The sequence below is a fragment of the Molossus molossus genome, unplaced genomic scaffold (genome assembly GCF_014108415.1).
Source record: "Molossus molossus isolate mMolMol1 unplaced genomic scaffold, mMolMol1.p scaffold_m16_p_20, whole genome shotgun sequence".
NCBI classification, from domain to species: Eukaryota; Metazoa; Chordata; class Mammalia; order Chiroptera; family Molossidae; genus Molossus; species Molossus molossus.
This window is the reverse complement of record NW_023425356.1, coordinates 9,429,568-9,452,653: the sequence shown is the minus strand read 5'-3', so window position 1 is coordinate 9,452,653 and position 23,086 is coordinate 9,429,568. Positions and strand designations below refer to the sequence as shown.

At 40.1% G+C, this 23,086-nt stretch overlaps 1 protein-coding gene across 4 annotated transcripts in view; it reads left to right on the top strand.

Annotated features, from left to right (window-relative positions):
* The first annotated feature begins 5,157 nt into the window (after positions 1–5,157).
* The window catches only part of WDR47 (WD repeat domain 47), an 85,053-nt gene continuing 67,124 nt past the window's right edge, over positions 5,158–23,086 (top strand). For 2 of the 4 annotated variants that reach the window (XM_036272147.1, XM_036272145.1), the window contains exon 1: positions 5,165–5,384. The gene's annotated coding sequence lies outside the window, so the exon portion shown is untranslated. Of the gene's footprint in view, positions 5,385–23,086 lie in introns of all 4 variants that reach the window. The other 2 variants (XM_036272146.1, XM_036272143.1) reach the window with 2 other exon arrangements.

Genomic DNA, 23,086 nt, shown 5'->3' with positions numbered 1-23,086 from the left:
TTAAATAAAAACTGTAATATTAACTCTAAGTGTAGAAATTTTTGTTGTTAATCCTCACTCGAGGATATTTTTCCATTGATTTTTTTTTTTTAAGAGAGAGTGGGAGGGGGAGAGAGAGAGAGAAACATTTATGTGAGAGAGACACATCAATTGATTGCCTCATGAACCTGAAAGCCCGGTGTGTACCCTTGACCGGAATCGAACCTGAGACCCTTCGGTTCAAGGACTGACGCTCTAACTGCTGAGTTGAACCAGTCAAGGGCTAGAAACTTTATAAAGGGGGAAATAGTTCCCTTGGCCTCTCATCAATGAAAAGGGGTGTTGTCTGGCGAGTCATTTGGCTGCTTCCCAAGAGGCCTCGGGAGGTTGCATTATGTGGGAATGTGGGAGAATGTACTATATAGTCCAGAGTTTGATTTGCAGGACTACAGGCTTGGAAACATATTTCATCAGCAAATGGAGAGCACATCAGTTTCTTGGGGTGGATCACCAAAACCAAGGTAATAAAACTAATGTATGAAAATGGATGCCAATTTATAGGTGTAAAACTTGCAACAGTGGCTAGCAAAGTCTTCTCTAGACAGACCCATGTGGGATATTGAGACATAATTATAAGGGTGAATCAGAATGAGGGGAGTTAAACGAATTCATTGTCTAGAGCAGCGGTTCTCAACTTGTGGGCTGCGACCCCTTTGGGGGGGTTGAACGACCCTTTCATAGGAGTTGCCTAAGATAACAGTAGCAAAATTACAGTTATGAAGTAGCAACAAAAATAATTTTATGATTGGGGGTTGCTACAACATGAGGATCTGTATTAAAGGGTCCTGGCATTAGGAAGGTTGAGAACCACAGGTCTAGAGCTTCAGGTAAGATAAGGATAAAGTTAAAATAGAAATTGGAACAATGGCTCCCAGGGCCTGGGGACCTACCTTCAAGATTGCCTTGTTACTGACACTGGAGCTAGTCAGACTTATATTATGGGATAGGATCAAGGAAAACATGATAGACAAATATTTATTAAGCACCTATTGTATTTGAGGCCTAGCACAGATAGTATTTTGCTCTGTGGTATCTGGATAAATGGAATTCTAAAGTTATAAAGTAAGGAGCAAATTTCTTACACGTTACCTGTAGATTGATAAGCATTTCAATTTGAACTTCTATACAAAATCCCAATTCATATGTTGTTTGTAGTGCTGAGATTTCTATGCACATGCTTATTTTATTGTACTTAACGCAGAAAGCCTGGTAAACCGCCTTGAAATCCTTGGGTGTATTCAGAATAGGAAGAACTAAAACATAAATCATTTTGTCATTTGCCTTTGTGTGGCCATTTTAGATAAATAACTGAAAATTTATTAAGAAAGAGCTTACTGAGTTACTAACCAAACTTTAAAAAAAATGCTAATGCTATACTTAATTTTTCTGGAATAGCATTTTTGTAAGTTTTTTTGAGGGAGGGGAAGTGTACATGAACTTACAATAAGACTCATTCTGGTGAATCTCTGGTTTTCTTCTATCTTTATAGCAAGTTCTACTAAATGAACTCAAGTTTATTACTAGAAACTTACCTTATCCTAAAATATACCCATCCAAAATTAGGATGTTATGTGCTTTATGTATTAACATTTCCTAACATACAGCCCCCCCCTTTTTTTACTTTGAAGTATTTTAATGAAATTTTTTTCTAAAACAATACTTTAAAATTTTATTTTGAATATAACATCAGATGTTTACTATAAACAAAAGCACATCTCCTTTATGTTGAAACGATAATGTATTTTTCTTTATTCAGTTTACCCATCCACATACAATTTAAGCTTTTGTTTAGGGGTCTGGTCTAGACAGGAGCTTGAGTAGAGCTGGTGTTCTATTTCCAAAGTCCTTGAACCTGCTTGAAGGAGAAGCAGCAGTGGAGGTATTTTGTTCTCCCAGAACCAGGCCTGCTGGCTGGGAAGCATACAGCTCTTTGGTGTGTGTATTTGAGTGTGTGTTCTGACAATGAGAGTAGAAACTTTTAAAACAAGTTCCTTTATCCCCACTGACCTTCCCCTGAACAGCTTGAGGCAAGATTTCCTAATTTAGGCTTGTACTCAGATTCCTTTCTACTATTTGGGGAAAACCAAAAATTTTGATTCCCCAATTTAGAAGTGAGATTTGGGAATCTTATTAAAAGGGATCCACCTTAGCCTGCAGGCATTTATGTCACAAGGCACTATGACTCATTCTGTCAAGTTAGAACCTGCATTTTCAAATGATGCCTAACCTAGTTCCTGAGCCAGAGTAGGCACTCAATAAATATTTGGTGAATGATTGAGGCAGTACCTCGGGATCTAAGGACAGTCATTCATCTAAGAAAGCCTTGTCCTTACTGAACAATTCGCTGCTTTACAGCAACTAGAGTGAAAGACAAGCAGATCTAATCTTAACCAATGTGGCTGAGTATAGAAGGAAAGCTGATACCTTAGGCTAACAGCTATTAAGGTTGTAGTGTAACACTTGATGTTACACTAGGAAGCAAATATACAATCAATGCATTTGTCAGTGTACAAGTGATAAGATGTACCAGATGTCTTGTATTTCAGTGCCGTGTTTCTTTCCTCTTCCATCCCCCTTTTCTGGAAATAAAATGGTTATGTCTTTGCTTCTAACAATTCTGATTGCTATTTATTGAAAGTTGAGATGCAGATGACACTATACTGTAAAATATGGGGGATATAAACATGAATAAGACCTTTTATTTCCTCTACCTTGTCAGAATAAAGTCCACTTTCTTGAAGCTAAAATTTCCAGTTGTTAGAGTGAAGCAGAGTAGAAAAAGAAGATTTTAAGAGTCAGAATGGTTAGAATCTTGGCTCTGCTACATGTCAGCTGTTTTACCTTGGCCAAGTTATTTCCTTTAATCTCTAAATGGGAATAATTAACAGGCATTTTAAGGGGGATTGTGAAGTTTATTAAAAAAAACTTTTTTTTTTCTTTATTGATTTTAGAGAGAGAGAAAGGGATGGGGAGAGAGATGCCCCCTGCTGGGGATTGGGCCCACAACCTGAGCATGTGCTCTGATCGTGAATCGAACCGGCAACCTCTTGGTGCATAGGTTAGCACTCAACCACTGAGTCACACCTGCCAGGCGAGATTGTGAGGTTTAAATGAGAACATAGGCAAACACTTCAGTTTGTACTCAATGAATGCCAAAACCAATGTAGTACCCTAAAGCAGGTTCTTTTTTTCATTTATTTATTTGTTTATTTATTTATTTTTGTTTCATCTTCATCCAAGGATATTTTTCCATTGAATTTTAGATAGAGTAGAAGGGGGGTGGGGGGTGGAGATTTGTTACCTCCCACAGGACCCTGACCAGGCCAGGACCGAACCTGCAACCCAGGTACGTGCCCTTTACTGGGAATCAAACCCGAGACCCTTTGGTCACAGGGCCAATGCTCTCACTGCTGAGCCAAACTGGCCAGGGCAGGTTCTTTTTTCGTATAACACTCTGCCCTTATCCCTAATTAGTAACTCTAAATCCAACTGAACATTTAAATATGTAAATGGTTCTGGGTCTTGAAACTACTTTTGTTTGAGACTCAAGACTGAGAAGTGGTTTTTCAGGTGAACTATACTGGTCAAATAATTGACAAACTACTTCCAGGATATATCATATCTGCCCACTTTTTTAACTTAAACATTCTGTAGTTTTGTGGAGGGTTCCCCCCCCCCCGTCCCCCCAAGATATCAACACTTGGAGTATCATTAAGTTGTGTTTATATTTATTTGTTGGTCACTTATCACTGAGATAGTTCTTAATGAAGACTTTCTTCTAGGAGTTAATCAGAACTAGACAATTGAAATTTTGCAATTCAGCTTTTGGGCTTATAATGGTTTTTCTTGAATTTGTAAATATTTTTCTTAAAACCTTTTCCTCAAGCTATAACTTCTTTTTAATTGGATCAAATTCTTCCTTTCCAGAAATATTTTGATGTTTATTAATTTTTTAAAAATTGATTTGAGAGAGAAAGAGAGAAAAACATTGATTTGGTATTCCACTTGTGCATTCTTTGGTTGATTCTTGCATGTGCCCTGACTGGGGATGGAACCTGAAACCTCGACGGTCTAACCAACTGAGCTACCAGGCCAGGGCCAATTTGATGTCTCTTCATACAAGTCTCCTTTCACCACATTTCCCCGGCTTTGGGAGGCCCAGGTCACTCTTGCCTTTTTGTCTTTGTGAGGACGAGGTTTTTACAGGCTTGTGTCACTACATTCTTCCTTAGTTCTACATGATTTTACTCCCTGGATGCTTAATTCAGTTCATTTGAGCATCATGTACGTTTGTGGAATAGTAGTTATGAACCGAATGTAAACAATTCAGGAGGCTCTGGCTAGAAAGAAATGATAGACATTCAAGGGCTTTAGAGTTTGCAAACCGGAAACACGTAGGCAAATACCCAGAGTGTTCTGAAAAAGAAAAACTGAGAGTTCTTAGCTAAAAGTTCATTCTTGACAAGAATCAGTCCTGCGTTCCCCGCTTCTGGGTTGGTCCAGATGATGATCTTCCTGATGTGGGATGGGCTGGATAATGGATATCCTCGTACTGCACCGGAGGGGTGGGAAGTAGTGAGGTTTTGCTACCAAGGAACACCCAAAAAGGGGTGAGTATTAAGTAACTGACAAATGCTTCAAGGCAGATCATCACAAAATCAAGGGGGCAATTCAGCTGCTGGAACTTTCGGGAAGAATGGGGCTTGGAAAAACAGGAGGAGGCAGGATTTATTTCATTAGCCTTTATTAATAAATTATCCAGGAGGAATATTAAGAACCGATACTAATGCGCAGAGGACTAGATTGGGAGTCAACAGCCCACTATGCGCTTTGTTGGGATACTCGATCACGGCGGCCAGGTTTTGCGCCGAGGCTGCGGGTCTCACACAATCGCCGCGCCCGCTCTTCCTCCGGGTCCAGCCTATCCTCGGAGCGCTGGCCCGGAGCCCGTCGGCACAAACGGGTCCTCACCTTGCCCGGCTCGGGCCCTGTGGCCGATTCTGTTTTCTGCGCAGGCACTTGCCTGGCCGCCCAGCGCGGCGGGGTCCTGAGGCGCCTCGGGGGAGCGCGGTGATTGGCTGGGCTGGGGCTGGGACCGGGCTCGGCACCGTTTGACAACCGCAGTCGCTGGAGGCTGGGCTGAGGGCCGCGGACCTGGGAGGGGCAGACAGGAGGAAGGACGGACTGACGAACTGATGCACTGACGCGCGGTGGAGGGAGGACCGACGCCAAACCCAGGCCTCCGCTCTCGCGTACCCGCCCTAGCCGGAGCCAGCGCTTTGGGGCCCCGGCCGCTGGCCACCCCGCTGCTTTCTCCTCCGCTGCTTCTGCGGGTTCGCCCTCAGGTGAGTGACTCCAGGAGGCAGAGGCGGGGTCGGGCTGCGCCGCACACCTCGCGTTGCCATGGTCACCCGTCTCCACCTGTCACCACTTGCTGGGGTTCGGAGCCATGCGACCCCCAGGGCGGCGCTCGCGGCCTGGGAGAAGGGTTTGGTTAGGCTTGGGTGCTGACTGGGTGGGATGGGTCAGGCGTGAGGCCCCGGCACCGCAGGACGAGGACCTGGGAACTGCGAGCCGATGCGAGGCCGCCACCCCTGGACCACACCTTTCCCTCGCTGCGAGCCCCGCTCGGGTGCACGGCGACGCCCCGCACCCTGGTTCTGCCCGCCCGTGAGCACTTAGCGGCCACAGAAGTCGTGCCCACCTCGCTGCTGCTGAGAGGCGGGATGAGGGCAGACCGCGCACACTCTTCCTTCCTCGCCCCTCCGCCGAGCCCGGGAGAAGTGGGCACGCCTTGGCCGGGAGGAGCCTGGAGGAGCAGGGGCTGCGGGGCTGGGGGTGAGCGGCAGCTAGAGGCAGCCCTGCGGGGCGGGTTTGGCCGTTCTTGCATCAGTAGTCAATGGGAGCGGCCTTTGGAGGTCTGGGGGCGGCGACTGCATTGGGAACGGGTGGAGTCCAGGAGGGGGGCGCCTGCCTAGGAGACGTGGGAGGTCGTAGAGCTCACGGTGTTAAACTGGTTCTGTCTATCGGGGAGAAAGAGATTGGGGCTGTATCTCTGGGGCCAGGCCTTGGCCCTATGGGCTGGGGGCGGGGGCAGGCAGCGGCAGCCAGCATCTGATTTTTTCTTCTCTGTACCCAGACTCAACAGTCACTAACCACGCACAGTGTCTGAGCCGAGTGTTTTTTTGGCAACTTGGTTCTGCATAATGAAAGGAGAAGTCTTTGTTCCGCCCAGATTCATAGGTTGTGATCCTAACACTTATTTCCCTCCCTTTGTTATAGACTTTATTGAATACTTAAAGAAGTTTATGGCACAGAAATTAACATGTAGGTTTTAATGTGCTAGAAATCATTTTTTCACAGAAAATCCAAGGGTTTTTTGTTTGTTTGTTTTTGCCTCCAGTGTTGGCATGTGTTACTAGAAAAGGGGAGAAATGCCGAAGAGCTCATTTTCCTTTATATGGCATATTCTCGAGGTCTCATTTAGAAGGAAGATGTAATGAACAATTTTACCTTAGATTTTAGGGCATAGATTGCTTCCACACAGGAAAGAAAAAATATTATACAGTGATGGAAAAGACAAGCAATTAAGCTGTAACAGTATGCTGTTATTTTTTTTTTTTTAAATAAAAAACCTTGAATTTAGATGCCATTATATATAATTAAATTTTTTTCAGTTATAGTTGATATACAGTATTATATTAGTTTTTAGGTGTACTAAATATGTAAATTTTTGTGAAGGGATTTTAACCTGTTTATCTCCCACCCTCCAACTTCCTGATTCTTTTCTCTGTCTTTTAAGCCAATAATAAGAATGTTTCATAGAGAACAGGGGTACTACCCTATGTTCCTAGTTACATACATAATTGTGTTCAATCTCTTCTGTTTGTGAAATGGAGTTTATTAGTTACTTACTGAATGGACAGCATGTGATAGACTTGATATATGCTGCAGTTTAAGAAACACTTTAAAATAAGTATGAAAAGATGCAGTTTTGTTTTGTTTTGTTTTGTTTTGTTTTTTAGTAATCAGTAAACTGGAAGTCAGATTGCCAGGATTTAAGTTTCCCTTTGCTGCTGGTTACAATCTTGGAAGAGCTACACACCCTTCTATTGACTCTGATTTCTAGATCTGTAAAATGGGGATAATATATCCTATTGTTTTAGTCAGGGAATGGGCTCTGAAGTTGAACAAAATAATATATTTGAAAGCATTCTGGAAAATATTTAAGGCATCTGTTAATTACTTTTTAATAGAGTGGAGGATTGGCAAAATAATTAAAATTTTCTGCTTGGTCTATTTAGCATTTTCAGGTTCAGGACCTTATTTTGTACCATGGCCTTAAAAGGCTCATGGGAACTATTAAGGTGAATTTTTACTTCCCAGCAGAGGTTCTTTGTTTCTTCCCTATGTGTGGGTCAGGATTGCTTTCCTGCTTTCAGTAGGAGGTTCTCATATTTAGAAAATAAGGCTATGGCAAATAACTGTGACTTGAGTTTCATTTGGTATTAAATAATCCTCAGTGTGGATCATTGGTTCTTGATTTATAAAGAAACAGCTTACTTTGTCCTGTTTGACCTATGCTTTTCAAATAGGAGTATTTTCAGTGTTAGAGATAAGCTGCTATGTGCCAAGGGATAAATCTGTGGTCATATAACATGGCACACATTTATGGAGTTGCCATCAATTTCACTTGAAGACTTGGATAAAAATATATTGTTGTTTTAAAAGTAACAGCAGCCCTGGCCAGTTTGCCTCAGTGGTTATAGCATTGGGTCAAGGACCAAAGAGTTGTGGGTTCGGGTCTGATCAAGCGCACATACCTAGGTTGTGGTTCGGTCCCTGGCCCTGGTCAGAGTTATGTGGGAGGCAACGAGTCTATGTATCCTTCTCACATCGATGTTTCTCTCTCTCTCCTTCTCCTTCCTATTCTGTCTGAAAATAAAAATGGGAAAATGTCCTCGGGTGAGGCTTAAAACAAAACTAACAGCATTATTTCAAAAAATATATATTGATTGACTTTAGAAACGAAGGGAGAGAAAGAAAGAAACATCAATATGAGTAAGTGTCCTGACTGGGAATCGAACCTGCAACCTTTTGATGCATGGGATTATGCTGAACCAACTGAGCCACATTGACCAGGGCAAAGTAACACCATTATTGCCATACTACTTTTTTTTAATCCTCACCGGTGGACCTGTTTAGAGAAAGGAAGGGAGAGAGGGGGTGGGGAGAGAAAGAAACATTGATGTGAGAGAGAAACATAGATTGGTTACCTTCCGTACATACCCTGAGTACATACCCTGACTGGGAATTGAACTGCACAGGTCAATGCTCAACTAACTGAGCCACTCTGGCCTAGCAGTGTATATTGTTTTTATATTAAAACAAAAAGATGCCCTGGCCAATTTGGCTCAGTGGTTGGAGCGTCAGCCTGCAGACCAGAGAGTCCCGGATTCGGTTACTGCTAGGGGCACGTACCAAAAAAAAAATTCAGACTTCAAAAAATTTTCATGCTTGTCCTGCTAGTGTGGTTCAGTGGATTAAGCATCGTTCCATGGACTGAGAGGTCAAGGTTCCATTCCAGGTCAGGGCACATGCCTTTGTTTTGGGCTTGATCCCCAGTAGGGGGCGTGCAGGGTGCAGTTGATTGATGTTTCTCTCTCACATTGATTTTTTATCTCTTTCTCCCTTCCTCTCTTTCTCAAAAAATCAATGAACACATTAAAAAAAATTTTTTTCATGCTAAGTGTTCTTTAAAGATGTGTTCAGTTTCTTCGACCCCTATGGAGAAAAACTGAAGAAGCACTGCCTTAGACTTACTCAGGTAATAAATGGTAAATCACTACACAGCACAGGAAATAAGTTGAATTCCAATTTCTAAAACTTTGACTGACATTAGGCCCAAGATTATTGAATCCTAATTATTCCCTTTTGTTTTTACCCCTACAGATGTCACAATGTTGTAGTGGAAAGGTCACAGGATTGTAGTCTGATAATAGTCTGGACCATTCTTGCTTCTGTACTTTTTGCTGGGTGTCTTTAGACAAGTATCTAATGTCTCTGAGCATTAATGTGATCATGTGTAAAATAAAATTATAGAGTTGTAAGAACTACATAGATACTTACATAGATACTATATAGGAATATTTAGCACAGGGCCTCACATAATAGGTGTACAATAAATGTTAATACCCTTTCCTTTCCCATCTCTGCATTTTAGAATTTTAACAATCCTTCATACCCATTCTTAACAGGAATCTGCATTACCCCTCTGAACTTCCATTGTATTTCATTTGTAATTTTTTTGTATGGTACTCTACTTTTTATTTTACTTGTTTAGGTGTGTTCATTGTATAGTGCCTAAATCATAGGAAGTGTTAGTTTCATTGTATGCATATGCTGACCAGACCACACCTGGTGTATTTTGTTCAATTTGAGGTATTTTAAGAGGGAAATTAACAAATGTTAAGAGGAGAGTGACCAGAATGGTGGGGATCTGAAAACTGTGAAAAAAGGCTGAAGGAAGCAGGGGAATAAACATATTATTGTCAGATTTAAATATATGAAAGTTTTTTTAACATAACAGACTTGTATTATGCTTGCCCTGAAGACGTAACTAGATGAAAGTCACAGGTAGATTTCAATTCAATATTAGAAAAAACTTTTTTTTTCTTCTTCTTTTTTTTTTTAATCCTCACCCGAAGATATTTTTCCATTTATCTTCAGCTAGAGTAGGAGAGAGGGAGAGAAGGAGAGGGGAACAAGGGAGGAAGGGGGGGCAGGGAGAGAGAGAGAGTCATTGACTGGTTGCTTCCCGCATGACCCCACCAGGGCTGGGGACAACCTCAATGGAGGTATGTGCTCCTGCGCTTGACCGCAATCAAACCTGCCAGTCATTGGTTTGTGCTGACAGTCTAACCGTGGAGCCAAACTGGCTAGGGTGGGAAAAAACAAATCTTTTGGACTTGTGAAGAAAAAGTTCTGTATTATCTATTTTTGTGTAACAAATTGCCCCCAAAATTAGTGGCTTAAAACAAGAAATCTCACTGTTTTTGAGGGTCAGGAATCTGGGCACAGACCTGCTAGGTGCCTCTGATTTAAGGTTTCTTGGGATCCTAGTCAAGCTTCCACAGGGACTGTGGTCTCACCTGAAGACTTAACTTGGGATGGTCTCCTTCCCAGCTGATGTGGGCCTGTTCCTTTCAGGTTGTTGGACTGAGTGAGGGCTTCCTTTCTTCGCTGGCTGTTGCCTGGAGACTTCCCTTAGTTTTGTCATGTGGATCTTTCCACAAGGTTGCCTCGTGACATGGCAGTTGGCTTCTTCCAGAGTGAGCATTCTGAGAGAGGGCACGTGCCTGCACTCAAGAAGGATACTGCAGTCTCTATAAATCTCAACATTTCTGTACTCTTGAGTAGAAGTGAGTCACTAAGTCCAGCCCACACTCAAGGGCTGGCGACTACAAAAGGGTGTAAACACCAGTAGGTTCATTGATGACCGACCACGTTAGAGGCTGCCTTTCACAGGTGCATTTGGGGCATTTATGTAGAGGTTGGCAGACCATTTGTCAGAGATAACTATTTGGATATTCTGTACTAAATAAGAGAGTGGGCTGAGGTACCTTCCAACTCAATTCTGTGATAAATACACAAATGCTAAGGAAGTAGAAAAACTAAGGATGGAAAACTTTAGCAGGTAATTATATAGTATATACTCGATTATACTTCTTTCATTAGTTAATGCTTATATAATTTTGACTTTTTAATATATTTTCAAGTTTTTGTGACTGTTGATTATATTTTCTTATGTTTCCAAATGTTGACCTACTGACTTCAAAAATCAGTATTTTATGTAGTTCAGTTTTTGAGTCATATACAGACACCTTAAGTTTAGCTTTTCTCTTTGAAAACAATAGAGAAATGTGTGGAAGTAAAAACAAGTACATGAAGGACAATTTTAATCTCCTTTACAAAGCATACTTTTGGTACCTTGGCTTTAGATGTGACAGAAACTATACTGGAGGTCTTTTCATACAATAAAAGGTGAAACCATGTTCTCTGATAAAGCATCTTTTTTACCAGAAATAAATAAAGTAAAAACACACAAACAAATAAGGAAGACTATATTAATTTATGTGAATATTTTTACTTTGACCTTAGTTAATATAGCATTAATTTATGATTAGAGTGTAAAATTTTTATTACAAATATTAAGATTAAAAACTTTCTACATTTCTTATTTACATGTATTTATAGATTGATTCTGTTTAATAAACATTTGAATTTTCACCATTTGCTACTGTGATGATTTAAAAAAAATGTATTTAGTTACAGTTGACAGTTTCAGGTATACAACACAGTGATTAGACATTTATATAACTTCTGAAGTATCACCCCAATAATAAGTCTAGTACCCACCTGATAGTGTACATGATTGTTGCAATATTATTGACTATATTCCCTATGCTGATTTTATATCCCTATGACTGTTTTTGTAACTGGCAATTTGTACATCTTAATCCCATTCACCCTTTTGCTGCTATGATGCTTAAGGAATACTCTTTAAAACTTTCATTTTGCCTGGCCTATGTGTCTCAGTGGTTGAGCATCAACCCATGCACCAGAAAGTCACCAGTTCGATTCAGGGTCAGGGCATGTGCCCAGATTGTGGGCCCGATCTCCAGTGTGGGGCATGCAGGAAGCAGCTAATCAACGTTCTCTCTCATCGATGTTTCTCTCTCTCTTTCCTCTCTTTCTCTCTCTCTCAAATCAATAAAGAAAAAAATTTTAAACTCCTTTAATTTTTTCCATGATTAATAAATACCTAAAGCTTTTGGCTAAGTGTCAGGAGACCATGAGTTCTTAGCTCTGCCTAATGTCTAATAATTGTATAATTAAGTGGTGGCACTATTACTGACTGGTAAGTAGGATTCACACTTTGAATTGTTTTAAATAATGGACTGCTTTAATCTGTCCATACTTACCCACCAGGGTTCTCATGAGAACAGTGACACAATTTGTGAGTTTTCTGACTGGAAAATGTTCAATCTGAGACCAGAGAACACAGCAGAGGCCTGATAGGTTTTTTTTAATCCTCATCCAAGACGTTTGTTTTTTTGTTTTTTTGCATTTATCTTCAGATAGAGCAGGAGGGAGAAAGTAAGGAAGAGAGAGAGAGAGAAACATTGACATGAGAGAGACACATCGAGTGGTTGGCACCCACATGACTCCCCAACCAGGGCCAGGGACAAACTGCAACCAAAGTATGTGCCCTTAGTGGGAACTGAATCCCGGACTCTCCTGTCCATGGGCTGATGCTCTAACGCTGAGCCCAGGGCGAGGCCTGATAGGTTTTATTTTTATTTTATTTTATTTTATTTTTTTATCCTCACCCGAGGACATTTTTCCATTTTTTGTTCAGGTAGAGTGGGAGGGAGAGAGAGGAACAGAGAGAGAGAGAGAGAGAGAGAGAAACATCGATGTGAAAGGAACATACCGAGTGGCTGCCACCTGCACAACCTACCAGGGCCAGGGACAAACTGCAACCGAGGTACGTGCCCCTAGCGGGAACCGAACCCGGGTCTCTCAGGACCGCAGGCTGACGCTCTAACCGCTGAGCCAAACCGGCCAGGGCCTGATAGGTTTTAAACAGATCTACTGAACCATGTTCTAAGCAAGCGAGCTAAGAGAGTATATTATTTAAAAATAAAATTATCTACACATGTTGTTTTTAGAATTAAAATTCTTATGTCTTAAATTAACACCCTAATTTTGTTCGTTTTTTTAATTCTCACCCGAGGATATTTTTCCATTGATTTTCAGACAGAGTGGGAGGGAGGGAAAGAGAGAGAGAGAGCTAAATATTGAAGTGAGAGAGACACATCGGTTGGTTGCCCACTCCACAATCCCAACCAGGGCTGGGAATTGAACCACAACCAAGGCAATGTGCCCTTGACTGGAATGAAACCCAAAACTCTGGTCCGTGTGGGCCATTGCTCTAACCACTGAGAAAACTTGCTAGGACAACACCCCAGTTTTGCTTTTAGTTGTGCTCCAAGACCTAAATTATATTTAATAGTAAAACACTGTAGCAACAAGTTAAAATTTATCTAGATTTCTCCATATTTGGTGTGGTTTTTGATAAATACTTTAAAAACTGAATTTCGGCCCGGTGAAGAGAGGCAAAGGGGGGTGGGGGGGGGATAGGGGACATTTGTAATATTCTCAACAATAAAAATAAATTAACAAAACTGATGTTTATTTTAAACTTGAAAGTATACTCTAGAGTTCTTACATCTGAATTTTTTTTTTGAGGCTCCCTTCCCTCCTGCCAGTTTCAATACTGCTTATTTTTTTGATGTTTTGATGGCAGAATTCATTTAGATAACAATTTAAAAATTACATGAGGTTTATTCAGTAGGGGTTAGGAAATATATTTTATTAGACCTGGAGAGGTGTTTTTTTTTTTATCCTCACCCAAGGACATTTTTCCATTTTTTGTTCAGGTAGAGTGGGAGGGAGAGAGAGGAACAGAGAGAGAGAGAGAAACATCGATGTGAAAGGAACACATCGAGTGGCTGCCACCCGCATAGCCGACCAGGGCCGGGGACAAACTGCAACCGAGGTACGCGCCCTTAGCGGGAACCGAACCCAGGTCTCTCAGGACCGCAGGCTGACGCTCTAACCGCTGAGCCAAACCGACCAGGGTGAGAGATATTTTATTTTTATTTTTTAATATGTTTTTATTGATGTTTTAGAGAGGAAGGGAGAGAGAGATAGAAACATCGATTGGCTGGCTTCTGCATGCTGCCCCCCTCCCCCCCCCACACACACTGGGGATCAGGCCCATGACCCCGGCACATGCCCTGACTGGGAATTGATGAACCGGGGCCTCTCAGTCCATGGGACGATGCTAAATCCACTGAGCCACACCGGCTAGGCAGGGGATAGATATTTTACAATAAAAAGTAATCTTTAATTTATTTTAGTTTCTAATACAGTTGAGCTAATACTTTTTGTCTCTTTAGCTGAAAGCACATGTTTAAAAGTCTGGTTAGCCTGGCTGGTGTGGCTCAGTTGTTGAATGTCGACCCATGCACCAAGAGGTCTCCAGTTTGATTGCTGGTCAGGTCACATGCCCAGGTTATGGGCTGGATCCCCAGTGGGGGGCTTGTAGGAGGCGGCCAGTTGATGGTTTCTCTCATCAATGTTTCTATCTCTCCCTCTCCCTTCCTCTCTCTCTAAAATCAATGAAGAAAAAATACTTAAAAAAAATTCTGGTTAGATTGTTATTAATGCAAACATCTATATTATTTACCTACCTTGTTAACATTGTTTAATAGAAGAATAATATATAGAAGATCGTAGAAACATGGACTGCTGTTACAAAATTACTTCAGTACTATGAAGCCTTTTCTTTTTGGCATATTTAGGTGATCTGTCACCATTTTATGTTTTTTTCTTGTTTTCGCAAGGTATCTTTGCCCTTCCCTTTCTTAGGAATCAGTGTGGTGTAGTATAGAAAGAGCTTTAGAATCTGGCAGACTTTAGGTTCCAATCTTACCCTAGGGTTATAACCTTCAGTTACTGTTATTGCCTTCCTTTCTTCTCTCTCTTCTTCCTTTTCTTTCTCTTTCTATCTCTCTGTCTGTGTGTCTCTCTCTTTGCCTGTCCTCTGTCTCTTTTTCACAATCAGAAATTCTAATTAAAAAAATATATTTTTTATTGATTTCAGAAACAGGAAGGGAGAGGGAGAGAGAGAGAGAAACAGGGATGATGAGGGATACACTGATTGGCTGCCTCCTGCATGCCCCCTACTGGGATGGAGCCTACAACCAGGGCATGTGCCCTGATCCAGAATCTAACTAGGGACCTCCTTCCTGGTGTACTGAGCCACACCGGCAGGGCAGAAATTCTAATTTTTGTTGCTACAAAGCTTAAGATAGGAATTGGGGAGCAGACAGGTTCCCAAGATAAAGGCAGCCCAGCTGTTTAAGGAACTAATGAAGAGTTGAAGAGTTCTACTTGCTCAGATGTTTAAGGAACTAATGAGAAATTGAGCTAAAAATCAATCTAAATATATACATATACATATATTTGCCCTTTGTTTTGCTACTCTCTTAAATGGATTCCCTCTGGTACTTGTAAAAGATTTCCTTATTGACGTTGACATGAATGCTGATAGTAGGATTTATGTCCTGACACACTTCTAATCCTCACCCGAGGATATTTTTTCCATTTTTTTGTACAGATAGAGTGGGAGGGAGAGAGAGAGAAACATCAATGTGAAGGGACACATCGAGTGGCTGCCACCCGCACGACCAACCAAGGCCGGGGACAAACTGCAACCGAAGTACGTGCCCTTAGCGGGAACCGAACCCGGGTCTCTCCGGACCGCAGGCCGACGCTCTAACCGCTGAGCCAAACAGGCCAGGGCCTGACACACTTCTGAAAGAAGTGTTCAGCTGCTAGTGAGATACATGTTTAGCCTTAATGTAAATGCTGGGCTAATTTCTTAACCTTATAAAGCTGAGTGTCTTCATCTGTAAACTGGGATGAAATTTCCTATCTCATAGGATTGGTATAAGGATCAATTAAATAATATAAGTAAAGATTGTAGAATAGTACCTAGTAGTTTCTGCATTGTAAACGTAGCAGTTAATCCTGTTTTTTGGGATTCTACGCTAGTTGGTACCTTGATAGAGAAGAGAACCTTTGAGATCTAATCCTGTAATTTTTAACTTTGAAATTAAAAACTGTATTCATACAAGAAATGTATGTACAAATATACAAGTAGTGCATGGATATATATTGGTTGTAAACCGTTTACATATTACAGATGGTAAGAGTAAAAAAGTCTCCCTTAAAAGTCTCCCTTTAACCCCTTTCCTTTCTTGTTCCCTATCCTCCATTGAATCATAATCCTTTCTAAAGAGGTCATCACTGAAGAGTTTGATACGTATCTCTCCTGCCCATCCTTTTTAAAATACAGGGTGGTGGGGGCCCTGGCTGGATAGCTCAGTTGGTTAGAGCATCGTCCCATATGCCAAGATTTCAAGTTACATCCCAGTTCAGGGCACATACAAGAATCAGCTAATGAATACATAAATAAGTGGAACAACAAATTGGTGTTTCTCTCTCTTCTCTCTTTCTCCCTTCCTCTATCTCTCTAAAAATCACATTTATAATTCCTGAAGGACCAGCCATTTACAATTAAATGACCTGGCAGCAAGTTTTCAGAGTACTATTTCGTTAAAAGGATAACTAGCAGACTTCCTTCTTTTTCTTTTTTTTAAAGAAAAAGTACAGTAGTCCTATATTGTAGTTTGATATTTTTTTCAATAGCTTCACAGTACTTCATTTCTTTGTCTGCATTTTTGCCTACAAACTGGAATTGTAAACCACCATACCGTAGTATTAGGCATTCTGTAATAGTTGGAAAATTAAAGAGAGTGGTTTTTATTGTGTGGGATGGAGTTGGGGATTAATGGAGCCTTTCTTAAGTATTTTTTTGTGACTATAAAATTTATAGTGGCTATACCCCAATTTCCTTAACCTTATACTTTTTTTTTTTTAATCCTCATCCGAGGACATTTTTCCATTTTTTGTACAGATAGAGTGGGAGGGAGAGAAAGGAAGAGAGAGAGAAGGAAACATCGATGTGAAAGGGACACATCGAGTGGCTGCCACCCGCACGACCAACCAGGGCCGGGGACAAACTGCAACCAAGGTACATGCCCTTAGCGGGAACCGAACCCGGGCCTCTCCGAACCGCAGGTGGACGCTCCAACCGCTGAGCCAAACCGGCCAGGGCTTAACCTTATACTTCTTAATGATTCTTAGCTTTGTGTGTTTTTCTTCCTTCCTAATGTATATTAAAGTAAGTAAAGTAATCTCATTACAAAGGAACATTTAAATAATATCTATTTATATTTGGTTAGAAAGCTACCACTGATATTTTTTTCATGAAACTTTTTCCATATCTATGTATGGAAATGTATATAGAAGTTGGTATAGTTCTCTTACCATTATTTCTTTTTTTCTTATTGTTAACATTTTATCTTTAATCTTAGATTTCTAAAAGTAATTTTATTTCTGGCCCCTTAATACATTCTTCTAATCTTGTTTCACTAAGATAAGGATCAATATGAGTCAACATAGAGACTCCATCTGAAATTTAGTGTCTGTGGATATTGTCATCTAAGTACTAAAATACTAACTACTTTCTAGCTGGTTTCCAGATGTGCTTATTATTAAATAAAACCCTTGTTTCCTTACCTTCCCTAGTCCAAGTATTGGATATAAGTAAAAATGTATTTCCTAAAGGAAAGTGTTTTTGTGATTTTTTTTTTAACAGACAAATCTGTCATTTAATATGGAAATTAAACATTCTGATTTTTTTCCATGTTGTTTTCTATTTTCAGTGGAATACACTGTATTTTTTAAATTTAAAAAAATTTTTAAATATGTTTTTACTGAATTTTTTAGAGAGAGTAAGGAAGAAAGAGACCGAAACATAGATGCGAGAGAGAAACAGCGATTGGCTGTCTCCTGCATGCCTCACACTGGGGATTGAGCCTGCAACTCAGGCAATGTGCCCTGACCAGAAATTGAACCAACGACCTCTTGATACATGGGTCAGTGCTCAACCGCTGAGCTACTCCGGCTGGGCTACACTGTATTTTTGGCCCTACATAAATTCTGAATGGTGAGTAATCATGTGTACCATGGGCTGGCAGGTCTACCTAAGATGCTGTCAGAACTGTTTTTGGCTAAATACTAGTCAGATTGAAGGGCCAGAGCTCTATTTTTTTTAAATGGCTTTTAGAACAGTTGGAAATAAAATCTACTCTGTATTTTTGTTTTTTAATTTTTTTTTCTTTATTGAGTTTTAAAGAGAGAGGAAGGGAGAAGGAGAGAGAGACAGAAACATCGATGAGAGAGAACGTTGACTGGTTGCCTCCATCATGTCCCCCACTGGGGATTTGGCCAACAACCTTGGCATGTGCCCTGACCAGGAATGGAACCGGTGACCTCTTGGTACATGGGTTGACGCTCAACCACTGAGCCACACCAAAAAGTACTCTGTATTTTTTTTTTAGAGACATTTCTTTATTGATTTATTTATATATATATAGGTATACATATATAGATATATATGTATATATGTACTTTTTTTTTTTTTTAATCCTCACCCGAGGACATTCTAACATTTATCTTCAGATAGAGCAGGAGGGAGAGAGGGAGGAAGAGAAAGAGAGAGAAACATTGATGTGAGAGAGACACATCAAGTGGCTGCCACCCACATGACCCCAACCGGGGCTGGGGACAAACCGCAACCGAGGTACTTGCCCCTAGTGGGAACCGAACGTGGGACTCTCTGGTCTGTGGGCCGACGCTCTAACCACGGAGCAAACTGGCCAGGGCTGATTTTTATATTTTAAGTAACATTTTGTACTATACATCTCATTTTAAAAGATAATTTTAGTTGTTCCTATGCAAGTTAACAATTACTGATTTATAGCCTTCCTGAGGAAGAAGGATTTATTATTGAATTCTCTGAATTAGAGAAAAATTCTAGCTTTATAATCATTAATAGAGATAAAAAATGTTTATGAATTAAATGTCATTTTAAATATATATGTAGTAATCCCCCTTATCCACAGTTTCAGTTACCAGTAGTCAACCACAGTCTGAAAATATTACATGGAAATTTTTAAAATAAATCATTCATAAGTGTTAAATTGTGCACTATTCTGAGTAGCATAATGAAATCTTGCACAGTCCCGCTGCATCCTGCCCAGACATGAGTCATCCTTTTTCCAGTGTATCCACACTCTATGTGCTACTTGTCTGCTGGTCACTTAATAGCTGTGTTAGTTACCAGATTGACTGTTGCAGTACGTATTGCAGTGTTCAGGCAACCCTTATTTTGCATAGTAATGGCTCCAGAGCACAAGAGTGGTGAAGCTGGCAATTTGGATATATCAAAGAGAAGCCACAACATGCTTCCTTTAAGTGAAAAGGGATGTATGTATAGAAAAAAACACAGTATATATAGGGTTCAGTACTATCCATGGTTTCAGGCATCTCCTAGGGGTCTTGGAATAGTATTCTCCACAGATAAAGGGGGACTACTGTATATAGTATATAGTATAATTTCTAAATTATATAGCTAGGCTTTTGGAGCATCTAAAAATATTTCAGTGACACAAGAGTGGTTAGAAAAGAATAATTTTGGGATATAGTCATCAGGCTTATGCCTATATTTTATATTGTATACAGCAACAGTGAAGCTTATACGAATTAAAATTCTGGGTTGGTTGGGGAAAGCAGGAGAGGGGTGGGAGCAGGAAGGAGTGGGTCAATGAGGAAGAAAGGGGGTACATCTGTAATATTTTCAACAATAAAGATAAAAAATAAATAGAAATAAAAAGTTAACTCAGTTCTTTTTTTTTTTTTTTTGGTATGTACCCCTAGCCTAGGGCCTAGTGGAAACCGAACCCGGGACTTTCTGGTCCCCAGGCTGACGCTCCAACTGCTGAGCCAAACTGGCCAGGGCTTAACTCAGTTCTTAAAGAATCTCACTTACGCCTAAAGAAGAACATTAATTAATGGAACTGTCTTCATAATAGTAGGTATTTTTTCAAAACTAACTGTAGAAATAACTTTATGCTTCACGAAAATGCTGAACATGTACCAAACCTTTTATTTCATTCTTTTCTGTTTTTATGAGCTAAACCTAATGCAGTTATGTAATTTAGAGCTCTGTATCTAACCCCTTAGTGAACAATCATTTCCTGTTAAATCCAAATATTTCATACACATACACACACACAAAATTCTGTGTTGGGTGATTAATATACCACACATTTTCATTGCAAATTTCACAGTATAGCCCTGGCCGGTTTGGCTCCGTGGTTAGAGCGTCGGCCTGCAGACCAAAGAGTCCCAGGTTCGGTGTTCCCACTAAGGGTACCTACCTCAGTTGTAGTTTGTCCCCGCCTCGGTTGGGGTCATGTGGGTGGCAGCCAGTCGATGTGTCTCTCTCACATCGATGTTTCTCTCTCTGTTCCTCCTCTCCCTCCCGCTCTATCTGAAGATAAATGCAAAAAAAAAAAAAAAAGAAAAAAGCACAGTATAGAATTAAAACTTGTCTTGTAAAATTAATTTAAAAAATCTCTACTCTGCTAGTTTGACTCAGTGGATTGAGCAATTGAGCATTGTACCATGAACTGAGAGATCTCGGTTCAATTCCCAGTCAAGGCACATGCCTGGGTTGCGGGCTTGATCCCTGGTACAGGGTGTGCAGGAGGCAGTCGATTGATGTTTCTCTCTCTCTCTAAAAATCATATATATATATTTTTTCTTTTTTTAATTTGACTAATTCTAGGTTAACTAGGTTACGTTTTCTGTATCAACGTATTCAAAATTTATGTGTAAACTCAATGTAAAATATGTATTTGTAAGAAAGTATTTCTTCTCTTTGGTTTTATTGACTAGAAATGATGGCAGCATTAAACTTGTAGTTATGTTACATGCACATATGCATAACCAATCGACAGGGACACCAGGCTGGGGAAGGCAGGAGGGGGTGAGAGTAGGAAGGAGGTGATCAATGGGGATAAAAGGGGGACATCTGTAATAATGTCAATAATAAATGAATAAAAAAAAAAAAAAATAGGCCCTGGCTGGTTTGTCTCAGTGGTTAGAGTGTCGGCCCCCGGACCAGAGAGTCCCGGGTTCAGTTCCCGCTAAGGGCATGTACCTCAGTTGCAGTTTGTCCCCAGCCCTGGTTGAGGTCGTGTGGGTGGCAACCAGTCGATGTGTCTCTCTTGGGTGAGGATAAAAAATAAATAAAAATAAATGAATAAATAAATACAAAATAAATAAAAAATAAACTTGTAGTTATGATTTAGAATTTGACTATTGCTATAAATTTATAGTAATTCCAGAGTGAATGTTGAATAATATGAAGACTGAATGTTGAATAATATGAAGCCTATAAAATGTTAAATATCATTGTGTGTATTGAACAACAGAAAGTTGTAGTCTCAGTTCTGCACTAAGTTTTATGGTTGATACATAGTGATGTAAATGAAGAACTCAGAGATGGAGTGGGGAAATATGATTTTTTTCTGAGAGTTTAATTAGTAAAAGCCATTTCTTTTCTTTTTTTTTTTTTTTACCCTTACTCAAGGACATTTTTGCATTCATCTTCAGATAGAGCAAGAGGGAGAGAGGTAGGAGAGAGAGAGAAACATCGATGTGAGAGAGAGACATCGACTGGCTGCCACCCACACAACTCCAACTGGGGCCGGGACAAACTGCAACCAAGGTATGTGCCCTTAACGGGAACCGAACCAGGGTCTATCTGGACCACAGGCCGACGCTCCAACTGCTGAGCCAAACTAGCCAGGGCAGTAAAAACCATTTCTTTGCTAGGAAGAATTATCTGAAGATTTTGGGAATACTAAAATTGCTAATCATTGATCTAGGAGTAATTTCAGGGAGACAGTTTTGAAATGTGATTAGAATTTAGTGAGTGGAAATATCATTAATTGTACTGTCTTTTGGATAAAGTCTATGAATCAGGAGGATGGTTAAGCTCAGAAGACAGAAAAGGGAAACCCAAAGCATTAGGAATTGGGAGGCAGCCTTGTTGGGAGAGAGACTTGGGATTTTTCTGTTCACTAAATGTTTGACTCATATAATTATCTTCCTGTGCACTGTCCCTTGTTGACCCTACCATCTTCTCTATATAGGAGAGAAAATGTAATTTGATGTCAGTATTTTAGTTTGCTAGACATTTGTACTTCTCATTATGAAGAAATAAATTGACAAAATAGTAAACAAATTAGAAAAAAAATTAACCTTGTGCATATATGTATGTGTTTATGTTTCTGTGAGCTTGGTTAAAATTAGCTGATCCTGTGAGAAAGATATGCTTACAGTCTGTTTCATCTGATGTTTCTTTGCAGCTAGTTCCCTTAGCGTGGTAGTTTGTATTGCTCTGAGCCTTAACATTTGAAAACTGCAACAACTTTGACCATTTAACTTGTGTGACCTCATCTGTAAAATGAGAATGTTGTCCTTGTGATTTTCATAAGTCTTTCTAGTTCTAAATCTTTACGAATTCATGACCAATGTGCTCAGTTGTATCACTGCTTAAGGGATTTTAGAGAGTTGAAATATCATTGATGTTTAGATTGATAGTACCAATATGACTTAAAGTTGTACATTTGAACCAGCCTTGTTTTTTTTGGCTCCAAAATATAGGGTGCAGCATTTTACATGTTGCTGCTAGACATATAAGCTCTTAAGGACAGGGTCAGTGTCTCCTGAGTACCTGTCACAAAGGAAAGACAGTAAGTGCTTATGGAATGAGTGTGAATACCTAGGGCAAGGTATTTGTGACATAGCTAAACATGGTTTGTTTATTAGTAACTTTTTAAAGTATTCTTTATTATGGCAAATTTTAAACATGTAAGAGTAGAAAGAAGTAACATTGTTCTAGTCCAGTGGTTCTCAACCTTCCTAATGCTGCGACCCTTTAATACAGTTTCTCATGTTGTGGTGACCCCCAACCATAAAATTATTTTTGTTGCTACTTCATAACTGTAATTTTGCTACTGTTATGAGTCATAATGTAAATATCTGATATGCAGGATGTATTTTCATTTTTACAAATTGAACAAAATTAAAGTATAGTGATTAATCACAAAAACAATATGTAATTATATATTGTGAAATATTTATTTCTAATTACAAATAAATGAAATTTTGTCTTGAAGCATGGTGTAGCATGGGTAACAGTCTTAATATAACAACAGTAAACTACATTTTGCGACAGTATGCGTAAACAGCCAATGTCAGTGTGAAGGTTCTGATCACCAGATCAGAAATTCTCAGGGCAGTCTTTGCGAGAGCACAACGAAGATCATCTTCCACGACAAGTCTACTTCTGTATTTAGACTTGATAACCAACAAGCTGGAAAACCCTGTTTCACAAAGATTTGTTGTTGGACATGAGAGAAGAAAACACAGA